The sequence below is a fragment of the Vanacampus margaritifer genome, unplaced genomic scaffold, assembly GCF_051991255.1.
Source record: "Vanacampus margaritifer isolate UIUO_Vmar unplaced genomic scaffold, RoL_Vmar_1.0 HiC_scaffold_22, whole genome shotgun sequence".
Classification (NCBI taxonomy): domain Eukaryota; kingdom Metazoa; phylum Chordata; class Actinopteri; order Syngnathiformes; family Syngnathidae; genus Vanacampus; species Vanacampus margaritifer.
The window spans coordinates 1,183,227-1,193,378 of NW_027520732.1; positions in this window are offsets into that span (position 1 = coordinate 1,183,227).

Sequence of the window (10,152 nt, forward strand, 5' to 3'; positions counted from 1 at the left end):
AACGTTTTGTTTAGGTGTGAGAGCCAAAATGAACTTTTTATGGCTTTAAATGCATTTTCAGCCTGATTGTGCACTTTAGGTGAAAATGTCAAAATCTTCAAAATGAGCATAAGCACAATGAAATTAATGCTGGAATCATCTTCAGGATGCTAGAATACACTAAATACAGAAAAAATTTTGAGTCTACAACGTTTAGTTTAGGTGTGAGAGCCAAAATGAACTTTTTATTGCTTTAAACGCGTTTTCAGCCCCTGATTGTACACTTAAGGTGAAAATGTCAAAATCTTAAAAATGAGCATAAGCACAATGAAATTAATGCTGGAATCATCTTCAGGATGCTAGAATACACTAAATACAGCAAAAATTTTGAGTCTACAACGTTTAGTTTAGGTGTGAGAGCCAAAATGAACTTTTTATTGCTTTAAACGCGTTTTCAGCCTGATTGTGCACTTTAGGTGAAAATGTCAAAATCTTAAAAATGAGCATAAGCACAATGAAATTAATGCTGGAATCATCTTCAGGATGCTAGAATACACTAAATACAGCAAAAATTTTGAGTCTACAACGTTTAGTTTAGGTGTGAGAGCCAAAATGAACTTTTTATTGCTTTAAACGCGTTTTCAGCCCCTGATTGTACACTTAAGGTGAAAATGTCAAAATCTTCAAAATGAGCATAAGCACAATGAAATTAATGCTGGAATCATCTTCAGGATGCTAGAATACACTAAATACAGCAAAAAATTTGAGTCTACAACGTTTAGTTTAGGTGTGAGAGCCAAAATGAACTTTTTATTGCTTTAAACGCGTTTTCAGCCTGATTGTGCACTTTAGGTGAAAATGTCAAAATCTTAAAAATGAGCATAAACACAATGAAATTAATGCTGGAATCATCTTCAGGATGCTAGAATACACTAAATACAGCAAAAATTTTGAGTCTACAACGTTTAGTTTAGGTGTGAGAGCCAAAATGAACTTTTTATTGCTTTAAATGCGTTTTCAGCCTGATTGTGCACTTTAGGTGAAAATGTCAAAATCTTCAAAATGAGCATAAGCACAATGAAATTAATGCTGGAATCATCTTCAGGATGCTAGAATACACTAAATACAGCAAAAATTTTGAGTCTACAACGTTTAGTTTAGGTGTGAGAGCCAAAATGAACTTTTTATTGCTTTAAACGCGTTTTCAGCCTGATTGTGCACTTTAGGTGAAAATGTCAAAATCTTAAAAATGAGCATAAGCACAATGAAATTAATGCTGGAATCATCTTCAGGATGCTAGAATACACTAAATACAGCAAAAATTTTGAGTCTACAACGTTTAGTTTAGGTGTGAGAGCCAAAATGAACTTTTTATTGCTTTAAACGCGTTTTCAGCCCCTGATTGTACACTTAAGGTGAAAATGTCAAAATCTTCAAAATGAGCATAAGCACAATGAAATTAATGCTGGAATCATCTTCAGGATGCTAGAATACACTAAATACAGCAAAAATTTTGAGTCTACAACGTTTAGTTTAGGTGTGAGAGCCAAAATGAACTTTTTATTGCTTTAAACGCGTTTTCAGCCTGATTGTGCACTTTAGGTGAAAATGTCAAAATCTTAAAAATGAGCATAAGCACAATGAAATTAATGCTGGAATCATCTTCAGGATGCTAGAATACACTAAATACAGCAAAAATTTTGAGTCTACAACGTTTAGTTTAGGTGTGAGAGCCAAAATGAACTTTTTATTGCTTTAAACGCGTTTTCAGCCCCTGATTGTACACTTAAGGTGAAAATGTCAAAATCTTAAAAATGAGCATAAGCACAATGAAATTAATGCTGGAATCATCTTCAGGATGCTAGAATACACTAAATACAGCAAAAATTTTGAGTCTCCAACGTTTAGTTTAGGTGTGAGAGCCAAAATGAACTTTTTATTGCTTTAAACGCGTTTTCAGCCCCTGATTGTACACTTAAGGTGAAAATGTCAAAATCTTCAAAATGAGCATAAGCACAATGAAATTAATGCTGGAATCATCTTCAGGATGCTAGAATACACTAAATACAGCAAAAATTTTGAGTCTACAACGTTTAGTTTAGGTGTGAGAGCCAAAATGAACTTTTTATTGCTTTAAACGCGTTTTCAGCCTGATTGTGCACTTTAGGTGAAAATGTCAAAATCTTAAAAATGAGCATAAGCACAATGAAATTAATGCTGGAATCATCTTCAGGATGCTAGAATACACTAAATACAGCAAAAATTTTGAGTCTACAACGTTTAGTTTAGGTGTGAGAGCCAAAATGAACTTTTTATTGCTTTAAACGCGTTTTCAGCCCCTGATTGTACACTTAAGGTGAAAATGTCAAAATCTTCAAAATGAGCATAAGCACAATGAAATTAATGCTGGAATCATCTTCAGGATGCTAGAATACACTAAATACAGCAAAAATGTTGAGTCTACAACGTTTTGTTTAGGTGTGAGAGCCAAAATGAACTTTTTATGGCTTTAAATGCGTTTTCAGCCTGATTGTGCACTTTAGGTGAAAATGTCAAAATCTTCAAAATGAGCATAAGCACAATGAAATTAATGCTGGAATCATCTTCAGGATGCTAGAATACACTAAATACAGCAAAAATTTTGAGTCTACAACGTTTAGTTTAGGTGTGAGAGCCAAAATGAACTTTTTATTGCTTTAAACGCGTTTTCAGCCTGATTGTGCACTTTAGGTGAAAATGTCAAAATCTTAAAAATGAGCATAAGCACAATGAAATTAATGCTGGAATCATCTTCAGGATGCTAGAATACACTAAATACAGCAAAAATTTTGAGTCTACAACGTTTAGTTTAGGTGTGAGAGCCAAAATGAACTTTTTATTGCTTTAAACGCGTTTTCAGCCTGATTGTGCACTTTAGGTGAAAATGTCAAAATCTTAAAAATGAGCATAAGCACAATGAAATTAATGCTGGAATCATCTTCAGGATGCTAGAATACACTAAATACAGCAAAAATTTTGAGTCTACAACGTTTAGTTTAGGTGTGAGAGCCAAAATGAACTTTTTATTGCTTTAAACGCGTTTTCAGCCCCTGATTGTACACTTAAGGTGAAAATGTCAAAATCTTCAAAATGAGCATAAGCACAATGAAATTAATGCTGGAATCATATTCAGGATGCTAGAATACACTAAATACAGCAAAAATTTTGAGTCTACAACGTTTAGTTTAGGTGTGAGAGCCAAAATGAACTTTTTATTGCTTTAAACGCGTTTTCAGCCTGATTGTGCACTTTAGGTGAAAATGTCAAAATCTTCAAAATGAGCATAAGCACAATGAAATTAATGCTGGAATCATCTTCAGGATGCTAGAATACACTAAATACAGCAAAAATTTTGAGTCTACAACGTTTAGTTTAGGTGTGAGAGCCAAAATGAACTTTTTATTGCTTTAAACGCGTTTTCAGCCCCTGATTGTACACTTAAGGTGAAAATGTCAAAATCTTCAAAATGAGCATAAGCACAATGAAATTAATGCTGGAATCATCTTCAGGATGCTAGAATACACTAAATACAGCAAAAATTTTGAGTCTACAACGTTTAGTTTAGGTGTGAGAGCCAAAATGAACTTTTTATTGCTTTAAACGCGTTTTCAGCCTGATTGTGCACTTTAGGTGAAAATGTCGAAATCTTAAAAATGAGCATAAGCACAATGAAATTAATGCTGGAATCATCTTCAGGATGCTAGAATACACTAAATACAGCAAAAATTTTGAGTCTACAAGGTTTAGTTTAGGTGTGAGAGCCAAAATGAACTTTTTATTGCTTTAAACGCGTTTTCAGCCCCTGATTGTACACTTAAGGTGAAAATGTCAAAATCTTCAAAATGAGCATAAGCACAATGAAATTAATGCTGGAATCATCTTCAGGATGCTAGAATACACTAAATACAGCAAAAATGTTGAGTCTACAACGTTTTGTTTAGGTGTGAGAGCCAAAATGAACTTTTTATTGCTTTAAACGCGTTTTCAGCCCCTGATTGTACACTTAAGGTGAAAATGTCAAAATCTTCAAAATGAGCATAAGCACAATGAAATTAATGCTGGAATCATCTTCAGGATGCTAGAATACACTAAATACAGCAAAAATGTTGAGTCTACAACGTTTTGTTTAGGTGTGAGAGCCAAAATGAACTTTTTATGGCTTTAAATGCGTTTTCAGCCTGATTGTGCACTTTAGGTGAAAATGTCAAAATCTTCAAAATGAGCATAAGCACAATGAAATTAATGCTGGAATCATCTTCAGGATGCTAGAATACACTAAATACAGCAAAAATTTTGAGTCTACAACGTTTAGTTTAGGTGTGAGAGCCAAAATGAACTTTTTATTGCTTTAAACGCGTTTTCAGCCCCTGATTGTACACTTAAGGTGAAAATGTCAAAATCTTCAAAATGAGCATAAGCACAATGAAATTAATGCTGGAATCATCTTCAGGATGCTAGAATACACTAAATACAGCAAAAATTTTGAGTCTACAACGTTTAGTTTAGGTGTGAGAGCCAAAATGAACTTTTTATTGCTTTAAACGCGTTTTCAGCCTGATTGTGCACTTTAGGTGAAAATGTAAAAATCTTAAAAATGAGCATAAGCACAATGAAATTAATGCTGGAATCATCTTCAGGATGCTAGAATACACTAAATACAGCAAAAATTTTGAGTCTACAACGTTTAGTTTAGGTGTGAGAGCCAAAATGAACTTTTTATTGCTTTAAACGCGTTTTCAGCCTGATTGTGCACTTTAGGTGAAAATGTCAAAATCTTAAAAATGAGCATAAGCACAATGAAATTAATGCTGGAATCATCTTCAGGATGCTAGAATACACTAAATACAGCAAAAATTTTGAGTCTACAACGTTTAGTTTAGGTGTGAGAGCCAAAATGAACTTTTTATTGCTTTAAACGCGTTTTCAGCCCCTGATTGTACACTTAAGGTGAAAATGTCAAAATCTTCAAAATGAGCATAAGCACAATGAAATTAATGCTGGAATCATCTTCAGGATGCTAGAATACACTAAATACAGCAAAAATTTTGAGTCTACAACGTTTAGTTTAGGTGTGAGAGCCAAAATGAACTTTTTATTGCTTTAAACGCGTTTTCAGCCTGATTCTGCACTTTAGGTGAAAATGTCAAAATCTTAAAAATGAGCATAAGCACAATGAAATTAATGCTGGAATCATCTTCAGGATGCTAGAATACACTAAATACAGCAAAAATTTTGAGTCTACAACGTTTAGTTTAGGTGTGAGAGCCAAAATGAACTTTTTATGGCTTTAAATGCGTTTTCAGCCTGATTGTGCACTTTAGGTGAAAATGTCAAAATCTTCAAAATGAGCATAAGCACAATGAAATTAATGCTGGAATCATCTTCAGGATGCTAGAATACACTAAATACAGCAAAAATTTTGAGTCTACAACGTTTAGTTTAGGTGTGAGAGCCAAAATGAACTTTTTATGGCTTTAAATGCGTTTTCAGCCTGATTGTGCACTTTAGGTGAAAATGTCAAAATCTTAAAAATGAGCATAAGCACAATGAAATTAATGCTGGAATCATCTTCAGGATGCTAGAATACACTAAATACAGCAAAAATTTTGAGTCTACAACGTTTAGTTTAGGTGTGAGAGCCAAAATGAACTTTTTATTGCTTTAAACGCGTTTTCAGCCCCTGATTGTACACTTAAGGTGAAAATGTCAAAATCTTCAAAATGAGCATAAGCACAATGAAATTAATGCTGGAATCATCTTCAGGATGCTAGAATACACTAAATACAGCAAAAATTTTGAGTCTACAACGTTTAGTTTAGGTGTGAGAGCCAAAATGAACTTTTTATTGCTTTAAACGCGTTTTCAGCCCCTGATTGTACACTTAAGGTGAAAATGTCAAAATCTTCAAAATGAGCATAAGCACAATGAAATTAATGCTGGAATCATCTTCAGGATGCTAGAATACACTAAATACAGCAAAAATTTTGAGTCTACAACGTTTAGTTTAGGTGTGAGAGCCAAAATGAACTTTTTATTGCTTTAAACGCGTTTTCAGCCTGATTGTGCACTTTAGGTGAAAATGTCAAAATCTTAAAAATGAGCATAAGCACAATGAAATTAATGCTGGAATCATCTTCAGGATGCTAGAATACACTAAATACAGCAAAAATTTTGAGTCTACAACGTTTAGTTTAGGTGTGAGAGCCAAAATGAACTTTTTATTGCTTTAAACGCGTTTTCAGCCCCTGATTGTACACTTAAGGTGAAAATGTCAAAATCTTCAAAATGAGCATAAGCACAATGAAATTAATGCTGGAATCATCTTCAGGATGCTAGAATACACTAAATACAGCAAAAATGTTGAGTCTACAACGTTTTGTTTAGGTGTGAGAGCCAAAATGAACTTTTTAAGGCTTTAAATGCGTTTTCAGCCTGATTGTGCACTTTAGGTGAAAATGTCAAAATCTTCAAAATGAGCATAAGCCCAATGAAATTAATGCTGGAATCATCTTCAGGATGCTAGAATACACTAAATACAGCAAAAATTTTGAGTCTACAACGTTTAGTTTAGGTGTGAGAGCCAAAATGAACTTTTTATTGCTTTAAACGCGTTTTCAGCCTGATTGTGCACTTTAGGTGAAAATGTCAAAATCTTAAAAATGAGCATAAGCACAATGAAATTAATGCTGGAATCATCTTCAGGATGCTAGAATACACTAAATACAGCAAAAATTTTGAGTCTACAACGTTTAGTTTAGGTGTGAGAGCCAAAATGAACTTTTTATTGCTTTAAACGCGTTTTCAGCCCCTGATTGTACACTTAAGGTGAAAATGTCAAAATCTTCAAAATGAGCATAAGCACAATGAAATTAATGCTGGAATCATCTTCAGGATGCTAGAATACACTAAATACAGCAAAAATTTTGAGTCTACAACGTTTAGTTTAGGTGTGAGAGCCAAAATGAACTTTTTATTGCTTTAAACGCGTTTTCAGCCTGATTGTGCACTTTAGGTGAAAATGTCAAAATCTTAAAAATGAGCATAAGCACAATGAAATTATTGCTGGAATCATCTTCAGAATGCTAGAATACACTAAATACAGCAAAAATTTTGAGTCTACAACGTTTAGTTTAGGTGTGAGAGCCAAAATGAACTTTTTATTGCTTTAAACGCGTTTTCAGCCCCTGATTGTACACTTAAGGTGAAAATGTCAAAATCTTCAAAATGAGCATAAGCACAATGAAATTAATGCTGGAATCATCTTCAGGATGCTAGAATACACTAAATACAGCAAAAATGTTGAGTCTACAACGTTTTGTTTAGGTGTGAGAGCCAAAATGAACTTTTTATGGCTTTAAATGCATTTTCAGCCTGATTGTGCACTTTAGGTGAAAATGTCAAAATCTTCAAAATGAGCATAAGCGCAATGAAATTAATGCTGGAATCATCTTCAGGATGCTAGAATACACTAAATACAGCAAAAATTTTGAGTCTACAACGTTTAGTTTAGGTGTGAGAGCCAAAATGAACTTTTTATTGCTTTAAACGCGTTTTCAGCCCCTGATTGTACACTTAAGGTGAAAATGTCAAAATCTTAAAAATGAGCATAAGCACAATGAAATTAATGCTGGAATCATCTTCAGGATGCTAGAATACACTAAATACAGCAAAAATTTTGAGTCTACAACGTTTAGTTTAGGTGTGAGAGCCAAAATGAACTTTTTATTGCTTTAAACGCGTTTTCAGCCTGATTGTGCACTTTAGGTGAAAATGTCAAAATCTTAAAAATGAGCATAAGCACAATGAAATTAATGCTGGAATCGTCTTCAGGATGCTAGAATACACTAAATACAGCAAAAATTTTGAGTCTACAACGTTTAGTTTAGGTGTGAGAGCCAAAATGAACTTTTTATTGCTTTAAACGCGTTTTCAGCCCCTGATTGTACACTTAAGGTGAAAATGTCAAAATCTTCAAAATGAGCATAAGCACAATGAAATTAATGCTGGAATCATCTTCAGGATGCTAGAATACACTAAATACAGCAAAAATGTTGAGTCTACAACGTTTTGTTTAGGTGTGAGAGCCAAAATGAACTTTTTATGGCTTTAAATGCATTTTCAGCCTGATTGTGCACTTTAGGTGAAAATGTCAAAATCTTCAAAATGAGCATAAGCACAATGAAATTAATGCTGGAATCATCTTCAGGATGCTAGAATACACTAAATACAGAAAAAATTTTGAGTCTACAACGTTTAGTTTAGGTGTGAGAGCCAAAATGAACTTTTTATTGCTTTAAACGCGTTTTCAGCCCCTGATTGTACACTTAAGGTGAAAATGTCAAAATCTTAAAAATGAGCATAAGCACAATGAAATTAATGCTGGAATCATCTTCAGGATGCTAGAATACACTAAATACAGCAAAAATTTTGAGTCTACAACGTTTAGTTTAGGTGTGAGAGCCAAAATGAACTTTTTATTGCTTTAAACGCGTTTTCAGCCCCTGATTGTACACTTAAGGTGAAAATGTCAAAATCTTCAAAATGAGCATAAGCACAATAAAATTAATGCTGGAATCATCTTCAGGATGCTAGAATACACTAAATACAGCAAAAATGTTGAGTCTACAACGTTTTGTTTAGGTGTGAGAGCCAAAATGAACTTTTTATGGCTTTAAATGCGTTTTCAGCCTGATTGTGCACTTTAGGTGAAAATGTCAAAATCTTCAAAATGAGCATAAGCACAATGAAATTAATGCTGGAATCATCTTCAGGATGCTAGAATACACTAAATACAGCAAAAATTTTGAGTCTACAACGTTTAGTTTAGGTGTGAGAGCCAAAATGAACTTTTTATTGCTTTAAACGCGTTTTCAGCCTGATTGTGCACTTTAGGTGAAAATGTCAAAATCTTAAAAATGAGCATAAGCACAATGAAATTAATGCTGGAATCATCTTCAGGATGCTAGAATACACTAAATACAGCAAAAATTTTGAGTCTACAACGTTTAGTTTAGGTGTGAGAGCCAAAATGAACTTTTTATTGCTTTAAACGCGTTTTCAGCCCCTGATTGTACACTTAAGGTGAAAATGTCAAAATCTTAAAAATGAGCATAAGCACAATGAAATTAATGCTGGAATCATCTTCAGGATGCTAGAATACACTAAATACAGCAAAAATTTTGAGTCTACAACGTTTAGTTTAGGTGTGAGAGCCAAAATGAACTTTTTATTGCTTTAAACGCGTTTTCAGCCTGATTGTGCACTTTAGGTGAAAATGTCAAAATCTTCAAAATGAGCATAAGCACAATGAAATTAATGCTGGAATCATCTTCAGGATGCTAGAATACACTAAATACAGCAAAAATTTTGAGTCTACAACGTTTAGTTTAGGTGTGAGAGCCAAAATGAACTTTTTATTGCTTTAAACGCGTTTTCAGCCTGATTGTGCACTTTAGGTGAAAATGTCAAAATCTTAAAAATGAGCATAAGCACAATGAAATTAATGCTGGAATCATCTTCAGGATGCTAGAATACACTAAATACAGCAAAAATTTTGAGTCTACAACGTTTAGTTTAGGTGTGAGAGCCAAAATGAACTTTTTATTGCTTTAAACGCGTTTTCAGCCCCTGATTGTACACTTAAGGTGAAAATGTCAAAATCTTCAAAATGAGCATAAGCACAATGAAATTAATGCTGGAATCATCTTCAGGATGCTAGAATACACTAAATACAGCAAAAATTTTGAGTCTACAACGTTTAGTTTAGGTGTGAGAGCCAAAATGAACTTTTTATTGCTTTAAACGCGTTTTCAGCCTGATTGTGCACTTTAGGTGAAAATGTCAAAATCTTAAAAATGAGCATAAGCACAATGAAATTAATGCTGGAATCATCTTCAGGATGCTAGAATACACTAAATACAGCAAAAATTTTGAGTCTACAACGTTTAGTTTAGGTGTGAGAGCCAAAATGAACTTTTTATTGCTTTAAACGCGTTTTCAGCCCCTGATTGTACACTTAAGGTGAAAATGTCAAAATCTTAAAAATGAGCATAAGCACAATGAAATTAATGCTGGAATCATCTTCAGGATGCTAGAATACACTAAATACAGCAAAAATTTTGAGTCTCCAACGTT